Here is a 24109-nt window from a genome sequence, read left to right on the forward strand (position 1 = left end):
TTAGTTTCTTTACATAGAACAATGTGTGAAGAAAACAGAGCCAAGCAGCCCTGGTCCATCATTGGGTTAACCAGTACTCATTTGCCTAAAGTTACACAGGGAAAATATTTGTTTTCTCAGTGGATAGCCAGAGGGGGGGGGGGAACAGACTTTACTGAAAGTCGTGACAATAAGATAGTTTGCCCATCTCTAAGTCAAAGTTTTTGAAGAGAAGCATTGCGATCTCTAACAAGAACAGAAAAAAAAAAAAAACCTACCACTCAAAGCCTACTGTCTATTTCAAGGCTAAACTACTTTCAAAACACCGTACAAAACGAAGTCATGAATTGCGTAGATAAACAGAATAATCCCTTCCCTATTTCTGAGTGAGAGGTTCAGGCACAGGACGCAGTGTATAAGGATGGAAATTTCCTTCAGGATGAATATAGCGCGGGTAGGAAAGGAAAGGGGTGGAAGAGGGTCCTGCTTCCCCTCCCTCTTCTTCTCAACTCACAGGATCCTATTTCCTGCTCCCCTCACTCTGAACTATTAACAAACATTTCCTCCAATCATTGATGAAAAGCTTCCAGAAACATGTCATCAGAGCTCTGCAGAGCTGATAAATGTGGGTTTTCTTGAGTGAAGACTGTGTGTGTGTGTGTGTGTGTGTGTGTGTGTGTGTGTGTGTGGTCCTGATGCTTGCAAAACATGTTTTGAACAGCAGCTGTGACTCTTTTTTTCCTATTATTATTATTATTTTTTTTATTGAGGGGGAAGAGTCGGTTTCTTGAACACCCAACCTTCATGCCTCAGCTAGGGATATAGGAAAGGATCCCTGAGGACCTAGGGAGAGGTTGAAGTCGCACTTTCTTTGAGCAGTAAAGGAGGTGAGCAAGCTTTCTTTGGTTTTGTTTTCCCCCTCTCCCCCTCCCCCAGCCGCCACCTCCCAGGTGCTTTGTTTGGTGGGCTTGGTTTTCTGTTTGTTTGTACTGGTGCCCTACACTGGGGGAGCGGAAGGGTCTAGTTGGGTGTGGGTGGGGCCGGGCAAAGGGAACCTGGAGAGGGTCGCTGCGCGCAGGCTGTGTCTGGCCAGCAGGGGGCCCCTGAGCTCTTCTCCAAACTCGGTGGGCACAGCGGGGAGACCCGGGACTCGGGCAAGGGAAGGGATGTTTCAGAGAGAGGTGGGTGGATGGCGAGGACTAAAGACCACTCCAGCCAGGGCAATACGCACAGTGACTGGCCTGGGTTGCTTTTCGCCAAATCGCTTCCTGGAGGGGTGGGGCTCGGCACAAGGGTGCGTCTCTTGCCTTACCCCTACGGAGTCTCCCGATGCTGTTTTGCTCCAGCCTTCTCGGTCCCGGTTCATCTCGGGTTCAGATGGCCAGCCTTCATCGTTAGGACATTAGGAAGCCAGCAAAAGTCGCCTGCCAGAACCCTGAAGAAGTCAAGCGACCACGAGGTTCGGTGCAGGGATAGATGCCACCAGGCGTCCTGGTGTGGCCCATATCTCGCGCTTGCTGAGCAGCAAAGAGCAGATTACTTGGCCAGAAAGAGCTAGGGCTGATCTTTTGATGTTCTGTTTAAACCACACGTTCGTTTGGCGTTGCTTAACTTGGTATGAGATCTGGGATGTGTTTTACTTCCCATTCTTACTCTCCTGAGGGAGTCACCTGTCCCAACAAGAGCTAATCAGCAGTGGTGGCTCAATCTACAGGCCATGTAGCATTCTCTAGCGCTGGGCCTACTGGGGAGAGCTAAACTTCCCACGGCCTTCTGGGCCCTCTCTTAAAACTGCGCTAAAACGAGCTTTTAATTGACCTAGAATCTGCCTAAATTAACCATTTCCAACACCGTCTCTCCAAACACCTCACATCCACCCAGGTGCGCAGGACCCCTCCCACTACCACGCACACCGCTAACACACCTGCCCCAGCCCTCTCTCTTTCTCATCCCTCCAGGAAGAAACTGAGTTGAGTGAGTGGGATGGGTTGGATGGTCTTTGGCGCCTGAAAATTTACATGTTTAGTAACCCACCATCCCATCAGTAAGAACATCACACCACTGGCTTCTAGAACTCTCTTTTGTTCTTTTGGAAACAGAGCAGTGATAGTAAAACAGTAGGTTGTGTTTTTCAGAACACTTGCAGGCAAGGTGCTTTGTCCGGTGTAGGGAGAACTAAACATCCCCCACCCTTATGGTCAGATGTCAGGTCAAGGGACACCACCACTCTTTTAGGGGCACTAATGACAAACTCTCTGGTTAAGCATTTAAATCAAGGTATTCAAATTTTCAGACTTGATAGCCATGCGCTTCTGAATAATGCACGAGAATGGTATCCTATATAGGACTTATAGCTTAAAAGGGAAATGAGTTTTCATTTCTTTAAAGACAGCTAGAAATGTCAGCTACAGGCAACTAGTTGTTCTGGTATTCCTACAATACATAACCCAACAGCCTAGCCAAGGCCCCTCTTTAACATGGAGTGGAGTTTATGAATTTTAGAGATAAAGGATATTATGTGTAGATCAGTGTTCTTTCGAAATGTCCAACATACTCTAAAGATGAAATTTAGGATAAGAAAGTCGTCAAGATTTTTTTGTTGTTTGTTTTGCTTTTAGTGTGATTGAAGATGGGAGCGTTATGAATAATTCCTATCCTCCACGACATTCTAGAATATCTTGAGGGCAAAATACCCTAAGATGCTCTGAGTCTTGTCACAAAGTCTTCTGTAAGCATTTTCGAGTACTTTTAAGATTGCAAAGCAATTTGTTTTTAACTACTTCCATACAATGTGGAAAATTATGCCTCCAAAATTTGGCTGAGAAAAATGCTTAGTGATAATTTGTCATTAGAATATATGGCATGTTACATAAGATAGACATTCTATTTCTCAATGAGATCTTGAGTTTAAATAGTAACTCAGTGGGAATTTATTGACTCCCAAAATATGAATTTTCCTATAAGCCTTCTGAATTATCCCCATAAACTTGCTTTACTTCCAGAGACTGCAACACAGTGGGGTAATTTGAGGTCTATTTTGTTAATTCCAGATTTATTTCCTGTTCAGAAGGTGCTTCATTTGTACGACTTCATTTTGAGAACGGGTGATGATATAGGAGAAGTATGAAAGCTGAAATAATATTTCATCTTATAAGCAAGAAGAAAAAGAAAACAGTGTCGTTGTCTCCATTCTGTGATCAGAGGGAAAAACCTTAAGGGCTTGATTTGAGTGTACTCCACAGAGTCTACCAAGAGCACAATCAGGTGAAGTAGCAAATTGTCCAGGACTACAAATTTATTACAAAAAAAAAAACCTATTTTAAATTTCTCATTTTTTTTGAGTTGTGCTGGGTCACGTGGTAAAAGAATAAATAAGGAATTGTGACTAGTGTTAAATACACCAATGATTTAATCATGTCCTGAGGGGGGAAAAAACGTAGATTGTTTGCTCTCCCTCCCCCAGCTGAGTTCTCAGAAGAAAACTTAGAATCTGTATGCTCTTTAATGTTCATTTGTGAATGTGCTAGCTATTTCTAAATCAACACAAACCAAAGGTAAATATTTTAAACTCTACTTTCGTATTGGTTGAGCCTGAAATATCATGACCATAAATTTTCTGAGGACCTGATCAAAATCTGCCTGCACTTTCAACCTGACCTGCAGGGGGCAATAGCTTGACGTGAATGACAACAAAGGCTGCTAAGCTATTAGGCTTGAATTTCTGGCTATGACCCTGGAATGTTGTGTAGGTTGGAAAGAGTGCTTAATTAATGTATATTGAAACAAAAGATCAGGTAAATTGTTTGATTTGTCTTCAAGCTATATTTTTAGACTAATCTAATTCAGCTTTTTTTCTTAAAGAGATTATCCGAGTTTTTAGGAGACACATTCAGCTATCTCAAGAATTATCCTAAATACGAATTGTTTACTAAAGAATTGACTCAATGTATTTTTATTTTAAAAAAAGAGTCAGAATGAAGTGAATATGATTATTGATGCTCAAATGGATGTGAAACATCAGAGAAATGTAGCATATTTAGAATAGATAATAAAATAATGTTTCATACACATAAAATATATCTGAAAATTGCAAATAGACGAGAGAAAGTCACCCACTGTTTAAAGTATGCTTTCTCTCTATATATAAAACATTGATTTTGAACACTGGTATGTATTTAAAAATCACAATTGACAGGATATAATATCTTCCATTGCCCTATATTTTTCTGTTACAAATAGAATAGAATGTGGTGGTTATTAGTACTCTACACTCTTTTCCTCTCCCTGATATCTCCACCCTTTCCCCACTTCCGTTATCTCTCCCATTAAATGTTTAGCATAGACCGGAGACACACCAAAAGGTATTTGGGTGGAAAGGGTGATTGTAGAATTGAATTTAAAACAAAACAAAACAAAACAAACAGACAGATGGAAAAACTCTCCCCCAACTTCTCCTTTAAATCACACTTAATGTTTATCAAATCAATTTTAAATTATACAAAATGTTTACCTTAAAGGCATCCTGATTTCAGTAAGTCAAAAAGGGGACCCTGGCACTAAACAAGCCTGAGTCAGTACTAGTGGTATTTACTAGATTGTTTCTATATGCAGCACATGCTATGCAAGTAATTTGATTGCAGTAAAGAAAAAAAAGAATAGATTTTTTTAAAAGAACTGCTATGTAAGAGTGTTCCTTTTCTTTTATATTACAGAGTTTGATCTTGATTTATTTATTTATTTTAAAAAAGCCTTTAAAAGCATCCCTTTCTTCCCACTACGTTAAAGATGTGGTATTTATATTTGCTTTTCTTTTAGGAAATGATATAGGGGTTGCTTACATGGGGAAAGAAAATTTTATTCTCCAACACCCCCTCCCATTCTACTCAACCGTTTTAGTCGACATATGTTTGTTATCAGAGAGAGGTGCTGTGAACACACAGCCATTTTCTTAGCAGCTTTTTGACTGTATGTTACCATAGTCCCACAAGGCATTGGTCCTTTCCCATTGGGAAGTCATGAATAAGAGACTATGAAGCTCACACGTCAGATCTTCCTCAATTAATCCACCATTAGCATGTTCGGGGTCCACTACTGGATGGTTAACAGCGGCTTTTGTAACTGTAAGCCGACCATACCCAATTATGCTTTGCTAAAAATGAACTCTTTGCAGACCAACCTTCTCGGGCTTGTCAGTGTTTTCCGTTTTCCTATTTTAACGTTTGTGTATAGTGGCAGGCGACAGATGGTGTAGATCAGATCGATTTGATTGCATTAGATGATTTTTTCCCCCTTCCCCACGCCTTTCTGGAAGCTCGCATCAGCTGAAGGCTCTCGCCTGGGACTCCTCCGAAGCATGAGCAAGCCGCCACCACGCGAAGGCACTGGGGCACAGCCAACGCGAGGCGAGGAGGTCTCTTCCCAGGGCTTGTTAACACTGTAACCCGGCGCTCAGAGAGCAGCGTCTCCCACTGCCCAAGCCTGCCTAGCCGCCCATCGGATGACTCCTGGCTTCTGCACACAGTTGGAGTTCCGCCGGCAACCTGGATTTAGAGGGTAAGCACTTCATTCTAGACGGATTTGTGACAGTTACTTTGCTATACCTGCGACACCGCAGACAAATCTCAGCAAACGCAAAGGATGTGGGATGTGTGGGAGAGGGCGACTATGTTTACATCGGTAAATGGGTTTCTTTTTGTCTGAGATCGAGAGTGTTATTCGGTGACGATGTGTATAGTGTTTTGGCATTGATTGTAGGAGTCCACTACCACCCTCTTCCCGATTTTTCTCTCTCCTTCGTGTTTTCCCCTTTCTACTTGAGAGGGAAGGAGAGAGAGAGAGAGAGAGAGAGAGAGAGAGAGAGAGAGAGAGAGAGAGAGGGAGGGAGGAGGGAGAGAGGGAGGGGGGAGAGGGAGAGGAGAGAGAGAGAGAGAGAGAGAGAGAGAGAGAGAGAGAGAGAGAGAATTTCTGCCTTAGCTTAATTGCCTTATTTCCTAAACCGATTGTTTTGTAGCTTTCTTTATGTATATATGGTTTTTAATTACCAAGCGTTTAGCTGGGATGGGTGCTGGCGAATGGGGAACAGGGTGGGGAAGTACAGGGAAAGGGAACACTGAGATAGTCGCAGTGGCCTTGAGAGATCAAAAGGTGCCAAAAGCACCCCTTGTCCCTTGCCCGAAAAACACACCTCCAATTACTGGGGCAAGAGAGAATTGTAGATTCTAATAAACATGGCTTGCAGGAGTCGACGAACAAAGGTACTTAATGCGGACCTAAGCCTCCGCTGCTATTGCTCCGATAGCGGTACCTAAATATTCAAAAGGAAAGTGTAAGTTGATCAACAAATGCCCTGGTAGTATTGGGCTTTTTCCCTTTTCCGTTTTTGTGTGGAGGGTGGAGGGGGGTGGGGAGGGTAGATGGGTGGGGGAAATCCGACAGCTTAAGGAGGTTTGAATTGAATATGCACCCAGCGGCAGTGGTCTCGTAGGAAATGGTGTTCTCGTAAGTCAGGCTGCCCCGCTGAAGCACCAGAGCTGTGGTTAGAGCTCGGAGCGTCAGTTCTGTTGGAAGTGCTGCGGGCTGTCTGCCTGGGCTGAGCTGTCCACTGGTCCAGGTGCTGAAGTGTGGAGCATTTGGTACGTAGGGAAAGGGCTGTCTCTGGTGCCTGGCTAGGAAGAAAACCTATCGACTGCGTTGTTCTAGGTTTTCTTTTCTTTTCTCTTCTTTTTTTTAAGCATGCAAGTCTGTGAGTCTCTGTGTATGTCCGTGTGTCTGACGTCCGTGTATGCGTTCGTGTCCGTGTCCGTGTGTGTGCGTGTGTGTGTGTGTGTGTGTGTTTGTGTGATTTTCCCGGAATTATGATAAACTAAGGGAAAGTACTTGGAAAGCACTGAAAAGCTGTGTGGGCATTCATGCCGTGATTCTACAGAATGAGGAGAACGTGTGCATGTGGGGTGTGTGTATGTGTATGTGTGTGTGTGTGCCTTAACCATCCTTCTGAATTGAAAAAAAAATCATTCCATTTAGTAAATCAAATCCTATTTGTACAATGTGTCTTGATTTCCTTTTAGGGGTAGTTGAGATTTTAAATAAAAGAGTTCAGGAGGAAATGCACACTTGGCTCATAGACTATTGCATTACTTTCCCTAAGGGCTTTTGTTTCTAGGAGTTCAGGCTAAAGGGAACCTGTCAGCTTTCTTGATTTTTTTTCCTGGTTGTAGTACCAGGGAAAAGCTCCATTTTACATCTGTGTTGGGTAATGGCAGAAAATAGTATTTATTAATTGTTTCACTGGCTTGAGTCTTTTGGTTTATGGTGTAATCATGAGTTACCTAAAAAGATACTGCAAAAATAGGCTAGTCAGTGGGAAGTACTATTTTGCTTTTGAGTTATTTCAGACAGAGATAAATCATAAAATCTAGAAATCATGTTGGTTTTTCTACTTGTAAGTAATGTGTGTCAGGAAAATGACGAGGTGTCTTGCCTGGAGAAGTATTATATCACAAATAATAATGAGAGCAGGCACAACCTGAGTGTCTTAAATTACAACCAGGTCAGCTAGATATGAGTTGAGGTGGTGGGAGAATGGTTACATAATTACTCTTTGATGAAGAGCTATTTGCACTTACATAATTTGAGAAATCATGTCTGTTGCCATCGTTCCATATCCCTCCCCTACACACTCACATAGATGTACTTTCATGTATTAGAAAGTAAAGCAAGAGCCAAATTGAGAACTTTCTAATGGAGCTGCAGCATGTCTTGGGTGGTGGCGTTCCACTCGTCTGTTTTATTTAGTGAACAATAAACCCCCATTTGTAAGAATATCCACTGCATGGTCTCAAGACAAAGCTGTCCAAGTAAAAGCCCCGTGCAGATCATCAAGGAACTGGGGATATTTCTCTGGATGTCAAAATTAGTCACTTTGAAAATGAGTTTTTTATTGAGTTCCTCCTCAAAATTATGTGCATGAGGACAGAGCTTCAAAGGGATTTCTGTAGAGGTGTTCTCAACACTGCACAGTGATGTATTGATAGTGAGTCCTGAAACGAGGGCTGAGAAATTAAACGCCCTGGCAGTCCTAAATGATGCTTAAACCCTAAAAGCTCTACCAGCTTGTCAACTTAGTGAGTTCAGATAGTATGGAAAATGGGTTTAATTATTTTGTGCCTTGAAGCTGTTACCTTCCCCTTTAAAGCCATTATGTTGTATATAGCTCTAAGGCCTTCGGAGGGGAGATGCCTATTTTTTTCGCTGCTCTATAAGCATTTTATTTTATAAGTAGTAAATTGAATGAGTGTTTATTTTCTGTGCTCTTAAGCTTGAGACCATGCATTTCCAAAACACACTGTTGAAAATTTTGCCCATGCATGACCTTATCTTGATCTGAGTCTCACTTCTTCCTAAAGCCGTCCAGGCAAACACATTTGTAATATTTGTGTGCTTAACTATGCATGTCTTCTACAGGGTTCGCTCGCTGCCATGACACTCAATCAAAGCACCTAGAGTGGGCAGCCCCGTGACCAGAGTGGGCAGGAAGCAGAGCAAGTACTAAGGAGAGTGCCGGGCGATCACCAGGTAAACTGAATGTTACTTATCACTCCCCAAAGAGCACTGGCACCTAGTCCCAGCTCCGTGGAAAGAAAGCACTTGTCTCTTGTGTGTTAAGTGGCTGGTTCTGTGATTTGTCTTTCAGAATTGGAAATAGAACAGCCATTTGGAGGATCTGGGCAGGAAGCAGCAGAGCACAGCTTTGGAGCCTTCTTTAGGGAAATCGAGTTATGGATTTATGGTCCCGGTCAAGCTCAGCCCAACCCCAGCCAGGGGCGGGCTCGGCAGCAAGAGTTCTTTCTGGTGGTGGCGGCGGCAGCAGCGACAGCGGTAGCAGCGGCAGAGGCAGCGGCAGCTTGGCCCTCTGACTCTCTTCGGTGACGGGTATTCTTGGGTGGATAATACGGATTACGTTGTTATTGCTTAAGAATACGCGTAGTCGAGGAGAGTACCAGCGGCAGGCGGGCAGCAGCCGCCCCTCCCAGCCCACCAGCTGGCCACTAAAAGCTCCCGGTTGCCAAGGTAGCACTTCTATGTTTTCTTTTCCTCGGGTGGTTTCGTTCTGGGTCTTCCCAACACCTCTGCTGACCCACACTGCTTTTTAGAAGGGAGAAAAAAATGGGTGCGCGCCGGGGGAGGGGGCGGGGGGCAGGCGGAGGAGAGGGGAGGGGCGGAGAAAGGAAGAGGGTCTCTGAAACCCGGCTTGTGGGCTGTGGGGCCGTTCGTGTCCCTTTGGGTGTGTTCTCTCTCTCTCTCTCTCTCTCTCTCTCTCTCTCTCTCTCTCTCTCTCTCTCTCTCTCTCTTTCTGGAATGTGACTGGAGGGCAAGGGGACAAGGAGCGGATCTGAAAGATTCTCTAAAGTTGCAAAGGATTGGAAGGCCTGGACCGGTTTAGCAACGCCTCTGAGCGTTGAGCTAGAACAGGGAAGAGGGTCGCCTGGGGCATGCCTTGGCAGAAAGGGCGTGTCCGTGGGCGAAGGTGCCCCGGGCAAGCTTGTCCATGCTCGTGACTTCGCGAATTCCCGGCCTGGGGCGGAGCCGGAGCCCCACCCGCAGCCGGTTGACCCATTCAGCCGGCAGACTTGGCAACCCAGCAAGAGGAGGGGCGGGGGACAGGGGACTGGGTCCCCATGGAACTTTCAGATTACAAGTGTTGTGGGTTTCTCAGGAACCCTTATTTTCTTTTCGGATTCTCCGTGAAGAGGTGGAGAAGCAGGCTGGTAATCGGATTGGTTGCACTGTGGTACGGAGCTGGAACCTTCCTGAAAGAGGTTGGGGCAGGCGGTGACTGTTCAGGTGTCCAGTTTCTTTGGGACACTTCTCCAGCGCTGCCTTCCCTACCTCTGCCTTTGGGATGAGTCTCAAACATCCACAAAAATCAAGGCATGTTACTAGTAACAGGTCTGCCAGAGAGGGATGAGAGGAAGAGAAAACCCTCCGCTCTTCTTGCATTTTTTTTGGTCTGTTTCTAATGTTGATGGACAATAAAGCAATGTGGATGCATCCCCTCCTAGCGAAGAGAAAGCAATCGCTGGCGCGACCCTTCCAACACGCCCCCGGAACTCCTGGGGCAAGCAGACCTAGCAGGAGTTTAAGATGTTCCTTGGAGCCGGAAGATGAGGTCCACCGTGGTGGAAGGCGCTGGCAGAGTCTCACAGAGCTTAGCTGACAGTGAACCTTTTAACTATGCAGCTCGCTTTTATTACTCTTGGGAAGCTGCAAGGGTTCTTTGGGTGGTGGCGCGTCAAATTTGGGAGGAGAAATACTGAGGAGAAAAGTCATCCAGGTGCCCAGAAGGTTCCAGCAGGCGCGGTTAGACTTAAGACCAGTTTTCCTCCCTTGGGTGCAGCGGTTGATCTTGTTTGAGGAACTGGCTGCGAAGAAGATTGAATTCCTAAGAAGTCGAAGTTGCTGGAGAACAGAAAGCAGCTCTCCCCCGTGGCGTGCCTGGACCCACTCTAGGCTCAGTTGTGTCCAGTCACCTTCTCCCTCTGGAGTATATGCCATTCCCGGTGCAAGACTTGCATTCTCTCTACTGGGTCCTTGCCCACAAGAGCAAACTGAACCCTAGGGAGACTGCAAGCGAGGTGCCTTGCGGAAATAGCCTTCCCACATAAGGTCTTCCCCTTTCTTCCAGCAATAGATCAGTAATGAAGGGTTCTCCACGCCCCTTCTCACTCTTTCTCTCTTCCTACTCCTACTGTCTGGTCCCAGGCTGAGACCCAGGCTGTCTAGACCCCTAACTCTTGTTCTTTAGCTATGCTGACGAGAGGGGAAACGGGTGGGGTCCTGTTCAGACTCCTGGGAATGAGCCGGTTTTCAGAATAAGAGGAAGCAAGCAGACAGACGCTGTCTCTGCCTGCAACATTCTGTCACTACCAAGAAAAATATGTAACCGAGGTTCTTTCTTTCATTGTTCCAAGAATTAACCTTCTTTCTCCAGTTGGTGATTAGGGGCTTAAAATTTCGTGCTTTTTATGTATCTAACAATACTCAGTATGTGTATGTGTGCCGTTGTTTCCCTGGAAATTAGGAAAGTAGAGAGGAGTGGTGTAGGCTAGTTGTTAGGTTATGCCTGGAAAGTTGTTCTCATGGTGGTTGATTAGCTAAGTTTGGAAGGTTTAAGGACAGACAGAGCTGAGGGCCTGGTATTGGAAGGAGAGAGAGAAAATGTCATATTTCATCACTTGTTGTGGGAATAAGCAAAATCTTTTTGGAAAATAAGCTATTTCACTCAGTTCTTTGGCACTGGCACTTCAGCTCATGATTGAAATTGCTTCATAAATGAATAATAAGTTTTAGAGGGGGATAATGGGAAGGGAAAAGGAAAGAAGGCCTCTGCCCATGCTATGACAAACTGTTTGATTTTCTCCTGATTGAGTGGTTTCAATTTTTAATCCAGTTACTTTCTTTCTCTTGAAGAATTATTTACTTATAAAAGTTTCCATTAGGTGTCAGTCTGACTGAACTGGTTCTTGATAAACGATTTTTTAAGGGTGGGGGAGGGACATTTCCTTAGTCCGGATATTTAACAAAAAGGGGCAAATCAACCCAAACCTTATTAATTTAACATGGCTGTGATTGACGGCTTTTTGTTACAAGACAGCCTATTGTTTGTTTGTTTGTTTTTTACCAGAAAATATGATTTTTAAAAATTACATCACAACCACCCAGTTGCTGCTTGTACACTCTCAGTATTCCTAACTGACTGTAAAGAAGCGAAAAGTGCTTGTTGGTGGTTTTCATGTTAGAATCCAGCGGTACGGAGGAGTCATAATCATTTTTCCATTAAGGTCCATGTGCAAGAAGAGCAGGCATCATCTTTACAAGATTGGTTTTGCCTTAAGAAACGAAGAGAACTTCCATTACCTTAAGTGGATGTAGTAGGTACAGCTTAGACTCTTTTCTGGATAACGTCACTTTTGGTACAGTGAAGGGAGGAGGTGGGAGGAAAAAACTTGTAAACGTTGCTTTTGATCATAATATTTTTTTTATTTACACAAGATTGCTTAAATACTCAAAAATTTACAACCTTCATTTATGGTATCTTGAGGCTCATTGCGGAACATACCATCTGAGTGTGTCTTGTATCTGTGAACACCCAATTTACACTGCAATACATAATATCCATGAATAGGTATAAGAAAGGTCATCTTGGTTAATGGCTTGCTACTGAATCTCAGGTAAGGAGTCTGATGGAAACTGGGTTTTACAAAGAACTTGTTTTTGAAATATGTTCTGATGTTGCTGCTTATACAGAAGTTCAGGGAAGAGAAATTCAGGACTAAAGATGCACAGATGTTTATGATGATTCCTATATGAATAAACCAAAAAGAAAAAAAAAAGGTATTGGACTAGTGACTTTCACAAGATGTGCTTTTCAAGAACTAGGCATATTCCAGAACCAAGATATTTTCTGAAGCCATTGTTAGCCCTAGAAGGAATGACACAATTCTTGATATCACACCAGTGTGAATCTGGAACCTAAAGAGAGCTCCCAAGGACAGTCTGGGCAAAGGAAAGTACTGAGGAAGTAGCATGGGAGAGGTGGAAAATTCCATCAATTGCATTATAACTTTTCACATTATTTTTCACTTTAGTGATGATAAATGTTCAATAGAAAATTATTGTAATAGGAAGAATGGGAAATATTCTTGTACTTTGTGTAGAACAAGTATCTTGTTCTTTGTGGAGACCGAGCGGTAGAAGAGGTAACAGGAAGTGAGGATCCCCGTTATCCACTATCTTCATGACCCTGGACAGTTGTAGTTACACTTGCATCACAGATATGCTCAGATGCTGCTCCCAGAATGTTAGCTAGCCAAACATTCTATGAAGTCAATTTGTTTTGGAAAAATATTTTCACTAAAAAAATTGCTAATTGCGAATGACATCAGAATATGTAAAGACATTATTTATTGTAGAGACCTATACCATTATGAACATAAATGATACATATATTTTTATAGTACTCTGTGTGTATGTGTGTGTGAGTGTGTGTGTGTGTGTGTGTGTGTGTATGAAAACATTTGAGGAATTTTCCCATGGCACCTCTATGTTGAATCCTTACATAGAAACCTTGAATTTTAGTCTTCATAACATTTTGCATGAATGCAGAAAATAAATCTTTCAGCTGAGAAAGCATGTACATGTATAAGATACAAAGAAACATTGAAAGAATTTGCATTTACCTGAAAGGTGCTTTGCATCTATGAAGTAGCTGATTATTGAATGCAGAGTAACAACAGAAGAAACACACTGTGGTAGTCGTACTGTTATCTAGATGCCAAATTTGTGACTAGTTAAATAGTGTTCATATAAATCCTATGACGTCTTGATTTAATTCTGATGCAAGTCAGAGAATTTGATCTTCAAAGCACATAAAAGTATAACAATAATTGTATAAGTGCAATGAAAATATCCTTTCAAGATGCCATAATAATCCACAGTATCTCAAAATACATAGCTAAGATAGCTCAAATCAAAAGTTTTCCAAATCTAAAAAAGTCCACCATTCCATTAATTCATTATTCAATTTCAAGAATGTAAAACAAGGCATGTTACGTTTGTCTAGACTAGTTATTAGTCCTAAATATCATTCATTTAAACTTTGATCTAAAAGGACAGAATCGGAATCTATTTCCTAATACTATAATCCTAATTCATGTGTCCTGTACATCATTGAACATTTCAAAAAGGCGACAAAGTATACGCTGAAGGCAAAAGTTACGTAATTTGAAAGTAGTATGTTTACAATTTATTGAAGTGCATATCTTAAGAAAAACCTTTCTAAAGAATTACCTTTTCATGGTCTTATGTAATTAGAAAAATAATTTCTTCAATTCTGTTTTTGTCATTTTTACCCTGTATATTAATGAGAAATACTGGTGTAATTTTTTTCTATTGAACATGTATGGTCAACCAGCTCCAACAAGTCACATATTCACCAAGATATTGATGAATTTATTAATGTTTTATCAGAAAGTGACATTAGATAAAAACTTTTCATTTGCAATTGGAATATCTAGAATAATATTTTAAATTATGTGGATAGCTTTACCTATAACTATGAATTCAAGTTCTAGATGATTCTGAACTGAGTGTGATGTGCAGTTTGTTCCCATAGCTGTTATTTAAACAGGCTTTGGGGGTGTTTATAAAAGCAAGGTATAGAAAATCTTCATACTTATTTTTTTTTTCAATTTGTATCACATTTAAGGGGAAAGTATGGCCTATAATGGAAAGGAATTCAGAATCAAAGCTAGAAAATTTGCCTCTGGACATAGGCTCTACAATGAACAAGGATCTGTTCACATGGCTTCTTGGTTTCTTCAGTAAGAGGGCCTGTGCTTACACTAGGCCAAGGCCCTCCCTATGTCTAAGGTTTTCCAGTTCCATTACAGAAAGCCAAGGCCAGCCTTTCAAACGTTTTGCCTAAATCTTCCTCTTTCCTTCACATATAGACAAAGTGCAAATGGATGCTACAACCGAGACAAAAATTCTGATCCTCAAGATTTTTACTTAATTCTTAACACATGAAGAGGGTGGAAAATTTGCAAAACCTTTTTGCCCTTCTCTCGTTATATTTTTTGTTAGAAAAAAAAGTCATAAAAGATTTAAAAGTTCATTTTAGTATGTTTCCTTGGAAGTTCACTTATCTGTATGTTCATATGATAAGCTAGAAACTCCCTAAACAGTAACAGTCTCAAGGGTACATGTGCCTGATGAGAACAAATGTTCAATGTCACATATATCTCAAAGTGTACACACACACACACACATACACACACACACAAACAGAGAGGATATTCACTCAGCATTTTAAAATGTTTATACTCTGTGAGTTTATGCTAGTAAGCTCAATTATGATATTTTAAAAATTGAGCACAAACATTTATCCCATTATTTCTTTAATAGGATCAGTATTTGTCTAGAAGATTTGATCCCAATGTTAAAGAGCAAACTTTTATAGTAACTAATACACCACATGACACTTAGCAGGTACTCAAAAGCATATATTCATCTAAAGAGAGCAGTTGATGTTTTGAGGACATAAGAACATGTTGATATCAATGTCATATGTTTCCCTCAACGGGTAACCTTTTAAAAGTAATTATTATATAAAAATTAGTTGTGGAATGGAATATATTTAAATTTTATGTACTCTTAACATAAACTGTAATTCTCAAACTTACTTATTAACAATATAAGCAAAAATATTCATTTTTCTGTGTGTCATATATAACCCTCAAGTAACTGAAAATCTATAAGAACATTTTATTCAAATGTAGTATTTGACAAATTCCAAACAACCCTTTCATCTACTATAATGGGATACCACTTCACATGCCTATCACCTAATGTGTTTTATTTAAAATTAAGCCTGTAACCACTTGTAAAAGTCATAAATTTTAACTGTTAATCAATAGAGATATATTTCACTACTATAATAATCACAATGATGGGCAAATTTTCATAGCTTAAGGTCTGTACCATAGTTACAATGTTTTGTAACATTTATGAGCAAAGCAGACTAAAATACCATTTCTTTCGAAATGTGTGGTTTTTCTGAGCGTTCCCAAGCACAGTAACTCTAGGTTAACTGGTGATCTTAAAGAATATACCCATTCTCTAAACTTGAAGATGCCATGCTTTGTCAGCGATTGCTTTATTCCCATCATTTACAAACTATTCATATGTAGGTTCGTATCATAACGCATGCCCATTTAAAACTTTGAGGATACATTTAATAAAAAAAAAAATTGCATGAAGCTTTCAGTAGCAACGAACTTCAATTAGCTGCCTGGGAACAGAAACACAAGGTTTTGAAACCATTTATTTTGTGCTGGTAACAGAATGCATCCTGGGCCTCTGCTGCTGGATGCAGCCATCCAAAGGCCATCCATGGAACTATGTGATGGACAGGTGACAAAATAAACAAAGGATGAAAACTTCTTACCACGAGCTGAATTTTCTTATCATTGGATGCTCTATTTGTTAAAAAACAAAACAAAAGTGTCCCATGTTACATTCTTAAGACTGTTTCAGATTTAGGGTTGGAAATGCAAGTTGATAACAATTAAATTTGACAAGGGTTGAGGGATACTGATCGTGGTAACAATATTGAGGAAGTGGACTGCGTAGAAGAATATGCAGCTTAGGGTGACATTATTTAGCAAGGCAATAATGAATTCTTGCAGGATCTTTTATGGATAGGCCTAAAAACTGGCACCTACACTTTGGAGAAAACATCTGTTTCGGGAACCTTTAGAAAAGATGTTTCTCTTTACTCTTGTGCAGTGTTTCTTTTCCAGCTAGGGTGGACAGCTGTCAATATTGAGTTTATGTCATTTATGGATGTGGAAGGAATTACTTCACAATGTGAGTTTAAATAATATTTCCAAGTTCTTACATTTTTATTTAAGCTGAAATGTATATTGTGGTGTATAGAACTTCACATCAAGTAAAATATGAACAATCGCTGCGTACCACTGGGCTTAACTTGCACATACAAAATTCTTTCTGGTAGGATAATGTAATGTTTCCCAAATCAAAGGAAGCATCCTCACTTTGAAAAGACAGATATGGCTGAGGGGGCTTGGCATTCAAAGTCTTTTATCTTAATTTTACTGTTAGAAAATATATATGGTATATTTGAATGACATTTTTGATACCAGACAAGCTACACAAATTTCTAAAACTGTATCAGCAGTATTTCCTGATGTGATGTGCAGGTACTTGTATTTTAAGAGTTTATTTTGTCTACTCAATGCAATTGCTTGAGCTTTAGGAAGATGTAAGATTGATTAATTAAATTTGGTCAAAACACAGGTTGACACTCGTCTTTCTGTGCTGTAGCATTTATTTTCAAAGACAGAATGTGATCATAGTTTACCATTTTCTTCAGCTATAACTATTTCCCAGTCTGTTTTCCATACAGAATTCAAGATTTCATGAGTTTCAGATAGTCACAAAACAAGGTCATGATTTAGTTGCTTTGATACTTTGCTCTGGTATGTAATCCAATTTCCATTTTTATTTATGAAGTTCTATACCCATAGCACCCGAAAAACATCACCAAGGCAGCCTAGAGAATATACTGAACCAATGTGTAGGTCCTCCTTGAAGGCCATGCTTCTAACACTAAAACCAAAACTTTGGTGTATTGTTTCTGCCCCATTGCCCTTGTCATTGCCTGATATCAGTTTCTACTTTTTTCATATTAATTATATTTTTTGCCCAATTTCACACAGCTTAAGCATTTGAGGCTCACAGATCATCTCTACAGGTGTGAATGCACCAAATATTTGCAAGGTCTGTAGTGTGCTTTGCCTCAGGGTTTTCAAAATCTGGGAAAGCTTTATAGGCCAGCTGAACAGAGTGGAGGTCCAAACGTGAGTTCTTTTAATGGAATAATTTGATCTCTTATTCTAGTTGCAAATGTTCTAGTAAACCAAGAACATTTAACTACAAATAAGTAAATTTAATAAGGTTTGGAATGAAAACTCTGGTGAAAAGATTAGACTGGTAAATATTTCCCACATTGGGAGAATTTAAATAAGATAATGAACACTGACCTAATAATGATCGTATACAAAGAGTATAAATAAAACCATGTGTCTCTGTGTGTGTGTCAGTGTATGTTTATGTGTGTCAGTGTGTGTGTGTCAGTGTGTATGTGTGTGTCAGTGTATGTTTATGTGTGTCAGTGTGTGTGTGTGTGTGTGTGTGTATGCCAGTGTGTGTGTGTGTATGTATGTTGAGACAGGGCTTTTCTGATGTGGATCAGACTGTCTTCAAATTCAAGATTCTCCTCTCATGTGCTGAGACTAGAGGCATGAACCACTCACCTAACTTACAATCCACATTTTAATGTACAATATAAAATTATAATTACTTTCCTTATGTCAAATTTTGTAGGTATTCAAAGCTTTCTTTCTGAATAAAGGAAGACAGATTGGCTCTTGGAATAGATCGGAGGCAAAAAAAAATTTCAATTTTACAAAGCTCTTGCTTACTTCTACTGTGCTGTTTGTGACAGTTGCTTGGGGCCTCTGCCACAGGGAGGCATTTGCACACTACCTGTAAGTGATTATCATTTTGGTGGCTCTGAGGGCGAATCATCATTGTGTGGTCACCAAACATATGAAGCAAAGATGTATATATGGAAGACTGTTGTTTCTGATATGGTATCATCTAACAAGTGGATATTAACTAAGAAAATACAAGAAATAAGTAAGTATTTTGTTTGCCAGGCCAAAAGGCTGTTCTTTTTTTGGCCACGCCATTTGCAGAAAAACACTATCTTTTGTTAAGTATAAATGATACCTGCAAATAATTATACACATAAACTCTTGATTTTAGAACAAATCAAAGTGAAAAATGGTAAATGCAGATTGGAAAAAAGGAAAAAAGGCAAGAATGAAGCAAAGATTAGTATTTTCTTTCTATCTATGTCGATGCTGGGTTTTAAGGTAACACAGTGGCCACATGAACAGAGACAAACCACACCTAAAACAATCATCGTTTCTGTCCAGAGAAAGATGCTTTAGGGTTTCACATAAATCTGCTCCAAAGTAGAATACTTGAAAACACGGAGAGAATAGCCATCAGTCCTCAAACCAGCTAATGAAGGTGCTTCTGAGCAGCATACAGTTTTAAGTTAACAGTAATTAATACAGCCAGCTTGGAACCTCGGGAAGCTAAAGCCAGCGAGTGCTTTTTGGTTCACTTGAGAGGATACAGTTTGATTGCTGGCGCCAGTAAACAGGTTGGGAATTGTCAACATTGTAATTAGCAGCAAGTTCCTGGATTCTCAGCCTGCCAGACTAGTGGGCTGGTGCCTAGAGCAGTTGCCCCAGGGGGGAGAGGGAAAAACAAAGGAAGAGAATCCGGGCAACCTTGTCACGCTCTGCCAGCATATGCCACTGGACCAATGTTTTTCTTGGCAAAGGTCTATTTTAAGACATCTAACAGTGATTTCCACAAAAATATGAAACTCACCATAGCAACCAAAATGGCAAAGCGTCTCTAGGAACGTTCTCTTGATTGGATATTAGGTCAAGCTGCGTTCAGAGCTATATTGCTTTACGCGCAGTATCCTCTGGGCTATGGGCACTATGGCTGTTAACAGTCTGATTAAAAGGGTTAAAATCTGTTTTGGCAGCAATCCTGAACTCGCCTGCCTAAAAGCCATCAAAGACTAAGGTTATGCAAACCTTATTAACCCTTGATGCAGTACAAATAAAAAGGAAATGTCAACTTTAATACCACCGAGAATCCAATCTTCAGTACTTAAATGATAATTTATGTGTCATATTCTGAATTCAGTGCCACGTGATCATTGTGGAGAAGGGTGATCACATTTCAAATGTGAGCAGCATTTAGGCTGTTTCTAAGACGAAAAGTACATTCATAAAGTTTATATACAATGTTATGGGGAGGGCTTTGAAACAGGGAAAGAAAAGAGGGATGATACTATTTCATAGTTTCAAAAGTTTTTCAAATGTCAAAAATGCAAAGATTTAAAAAAAATCCCTAGTTAAGAAAAAATAGTTTTTTGCTCAAGTGAACAGTTAGAGCAGGTTTTGAAACATTCATGATCTCTTGCTTGTTCTATGTGCATGTGCTCATGCGGGCGTGTGTGTACGTGTGAAATTTTACCATTTTTATGACAGTAAATCATATGTACCTCTGACCAGTCCCAGCACAAGTCCATGCCTACCTTGAGGAAGCTACAGTAAAAACTACATTTACTGTGTAAATTAATTTTACCTTTCCATCCACAAAACACTCAAGGTTGGTTAGGAGTGCCAAAAGTTCACATATTAATCCCTCCACATACACAAAGAAATGCTTGAGGGCTGGGGTGATAGCTCAGTCAGTGAAGTGCTTGCTTCATCTGGAGGTGCTGGTAGGAGTAGAGAAATCTTATCAACCCAGTTCTGCGAAGACAGAAATAGGCAGTGGATTTCTGGCCCATCAGTCTTGTCCACTTGATGGGTTCCAGGTCAACAAGAGACACTGTCTCATACAGCAAGGTGAATGATACCTGAAGAATGACCCTGAACACTGATAACTGGCCTCCACTTGCATAGGCACTTGCACACATGCAAGTGTGCACGCACAAGAGCAAGCAAGCACACACACAAACACACACACACACACACACACACACACACTCACACACACCAAATGCTCAGAGGCCTATTTAGGATATTCTCACTGTCACTCTGACTTCATTAAAATATGCGAAGGAATCTTTATAGAGATAAACAAGATGGAGGGAGACAAGCAAAATAGAATTATTCTCTACCGTAAAATAGGAAAAAAAAAGAGGCTTCTAAATGGATCAATGTGCTATATTAAGCAATTGCTATGTGGTAATTTCTCCAGGTGGATTATAAAACTGGATTATAAAAACTGCACACACACACACATGCACACACACACACACAAATGGCTGGGTAGATCTGGCACCCAGGTGTCTGGCATAGCATTTAGCAGACTCCTTTGTGGGCAGAAGGATTACTCATATTTGTTGGAAAGAGTACAGTTCTCTAATCCTTCTCCCCAGCAGAATTCACATAGGAGGGAACGAGCAACGCGATTCTTATCCACTCTCCTCGACACTCTGAGGAATGCCTCCCAATTATTTATTATTTTCAGTGGAATTAGATGCCTACAGGTGGTCCCATAATGTGCCTCCAGGCATACAACCTGCTGTAAATTCTTAAGTTACATTAACTCAGCAGTATGTTGTCTTGTTCCAGCAGTTCAGTCTGTGTAGGAGAGGGAGAAAAAAAAAAAGAGAGCAGAAAGGCAGTGTCTCCTGTTTCTGTGTCGCCTTCTGTCTTTCTGATTAAGAAGAGCTTCGAAGCAGGACCACTTGGATGCCCTGGTAGACAAAGCCTGCCTAGATGGTCAGACAGGTGGCCGCAGTCACTAGACTCTCATTTGGGTCTTACAGGTGGTGTGTTGGCTTACTGCGTCAATATTTTTAAATATGAAGAGCAAAATTCTCTTTTTGTGTTTCTTACCTTTTGTGTCTGAAATCAAGAAGCTCTAAGAGATTTCTGTTACAGTAGTGAACTGTCAGTAGGGCTTTGTTCATAATTGATCAGAAAAAAAAAACAAAAACACTTGTGCTTTAGACCTTTGAGTGGACGCAGCTATTGCAAACCCTGCCCTGCCTTTCATTTCGTTGTTGGATCTTCTCCCCTGGACATTCAGGTAACCCCTGAGAGGTGAAAGTGCTCCAGAAAAATTTCGTCACAGGATTCCATACTTGTCCTTCCTTTTCAATGAGGTTCCTATCAGTGAATAAATATCGTTCATCACCCGTGTGTGTTTTAAGGTAAAATTCTTAATTAAAGAGAATGAAGAAACAAGGAAAATGTCCAAGTGGATATGTGAGAAGAAATGAGAGTAATAACCTTAGGGCAGGGTAGAGGCCTTCTTATACTTGAGAATTCCACCTCCTAGCCTGGATAACTCCTCCTTAGAGATCTAAACAGAACTAAATCCACCTGATCCCATTTCTAGTTTTATTGAACATATTACAAATAACAGGTACGGCACCTATTTGAAAGAATGTCAGTCTGTCAGACATGATGGTGTTCACCTTTAATTCCAATACAAGTAGAGCAGACCCAGGAAGATCTCTGGGAGCTTGGGGCCAGACTGTTTAAACAGTGAATGTCAGGCAAGCCAAGGCTACACATGGAGACCCTATCTCAAAGAAAAATAATGTGCGCAAAGTTGTCTGCATCTTCTAAAACCATATAAGAAAACCCCTTTTCAGGCAGAAGCAGATTTTCACTGCAATAGTAAAGGCACAGGTGATACAGTTGGAGTATAGTCGATGGGATGCTAATGAAGTTTATCTGCCTTAATGCAAGCCACACTTGGCTTCTTCAACCCTTCCCACTTTTCAGCAGCCCACTACCATGCTGAGATAAAGCAACTTGTGTATTCAAGAGTTAAAATGTCTTTCAGAATACATCAGTAACTGTCCTGCGTGTGCTATTCAAGAGGCATGCATTTCAAACCTACCAGCATTTATTAAGTACCTACTATATACCTGGCATTCTTTTAACTAGCAGGGTTACCATGGGATAATGAACAGGCTCTGCCCTTTAAGCATTCATGGCCTGTAAGACTTCTCAGAACGAAGCTGCTACAAGCTCTGTGGGGGGATTCAAAAGAATGCAGAGCCACAGCCGTTGGTCAAGGAACTTACTATGCACAGCTAATAGCAAATATTAAATTGTATGGGGCGACTGTTGTCAAGCCATTGCTGGGGTAGACTATTCACCAGCAGACACTTGCATGTCACAGATACAATGAAAACAAAGTCTTTTCTAGAAACAGATTTGCCTTTTCTTCTTCCCTTTAGCAAACACAGTACCTTTCCGAACTGAAACCAACACAACATCAAACAGGGCAAAGATAAAGCACATCACTTTTTTTTTTTATTACGTAAAGAGTCTTACTTTTCTATTAGCAAATTTGTTATGATAACAGCCCCTAATAATTAAAAATCACTGGTTCTATTGATTTTATTTTTAAATTACAATTAAAGCCTGATTATATGCAATGCTGATACAAATGATTTATTCTCTGTGTAGATTCTTATTATTAACTATGATAATCAAAAGTTACTATTAATAATAAGAACTTACTATTAACTATGATAATAATACAACATTGTGACTTGCCTAACTAGGAAAGGGCCCCCATTTGGGAAGTAAATCACCATATTGTTTGCTGTATGCTGAAGATCATCCACACTGAAATTACATAACGCTCATTATTACCCATAGAGTACTTTTTAAAAGTAATATCTTTGGAGTTATGGTAATATGTATTGAGTTAAATTTTACCGAGATGTAAACTTGTCTTTTGACATTTTCAATATTTTGGTAATTACAATAGTTGTCCCACATTTTGTTCTGGTGTTTCCCTTCGTCTCATGCTAGGAGCTAGGATAATCAGCTTGACTTTGTATAAGGTATATGCTATTGAGTAAGAGCTTTAGTTTCTGAAAGAGAGGGGGGGAGAGAGAGAAGGAGAGATGGAGGGATTGTGCTGTGGATGATTAAAAGCTTCTTCACGTTTCCATTCACCTAACACAATTGGAAAATCTTACTGTAAGAGAATAGCTGTGATAGAATTCTTTGAATGTTTACACAACGCTCAGCTGATATAGTAGTATGAAGTAATTTCCCTATATGTATATTAGAAATATACTTACTAACAACATACTAAAAACGTACTTACAATGGTGAAAGAGATGTTATTGGTTAAGCAATTATATCAGGCCCTTATTACTGGAGTTCATTGAACTGAAGCCCTATGATGTGTTCTTCAGACCAAGGCCACATTATTTAAGCTTTCGTGTAAATACTAGCTTTGCAAAGCCTAGACTACTTAAATCCCAGCCAGACGATGCGGGGAAGAGAGGTGAGAACAAAGTTCTGTTAGTAGAGTCCTTGATTTGCCTGGATGAGGTCCTGGGTTCAATTCCGGCAACACAAAGAAACAAAGAATTAATATTGCAGTGGCTGACTTGTTTCTTGCTGACAGATTTAACATAAAATTCAAAAGAATAGCATAGATATTGATATCAATTGTAAGACTACAAGTAAGCCTTAGACTTCTTAAGTGTTGGCTTTTGTGTTTAATGGGAATAAGAAAGTTAAGCCACCTTAAAAGTAATGCAGTGACTGCTTGGCAAATGTAGCTGGAATTTTTCTATCTAAACCTTATTTTTTTCTCCTGAAGCAATCTTCCTGCATATGTCAGAGTACCAGCTGAGTCCCATGCAAGGCAGAAGGCCTGAATCTTTCACTGAAAACTTCCTCACTGAAAAGTGATGATTATGTTTCTTAGTTTATTTTTTCCCGTTTATTTCTTTATTAAAGATTTCTGTCTCTTCCCCACCACCTCCTCCCATTTCCCTCCCCCTCCCCCAGTCAAGTCCCCCTCCCTCGTCAGCCCAAAGAGCAATCAGGGTTCCCTGCCCTGTGGGAAGTCCAAGGACCACCCACCTCCATTCAGGTCTAGTAAGGTGAGCATCCAA

General features: G+C 40.6%; 1 long non-coding RNA gene across 1 annotated transcript in view; it reads left to right on the forward strand.

Annotated features, from left to right (window-relative positions):
• Window positions 1–8995: 8995 nt before the first annotated feature.
• Window positions 8996–24109, forward strand: part of LOC126512788 (uncharacterized) — an 80302-nt gene continuing 65188 nt past the window's right edge. Inside the window, exon 1 of the long non-coding RNA XR_007595229.1 lies at window positions 8996–9048. This is a non-coding gene — a long non-coding RNA (uncharacterized lncRNA). The remainder of the gene's footprint in view (window positions 9049–24109) is intronic.

This window comes from Alexandromys fortis, unplaced genomic scaffold (genome assembly GCF_014885135.2).
Source record: "Alexandromys fortis isolate MF-2015 unplaced genomic scaffold, M_Fortis_MF-2015_v1.1 scaffold_19, whole genome shotgun sequence".
Lineage (NCBI taxonomy): Eukaryota > Metazoa > Chordata > Mammalia > Rodentia > Cricetidae > Alexandromys > Alexandromys fortis.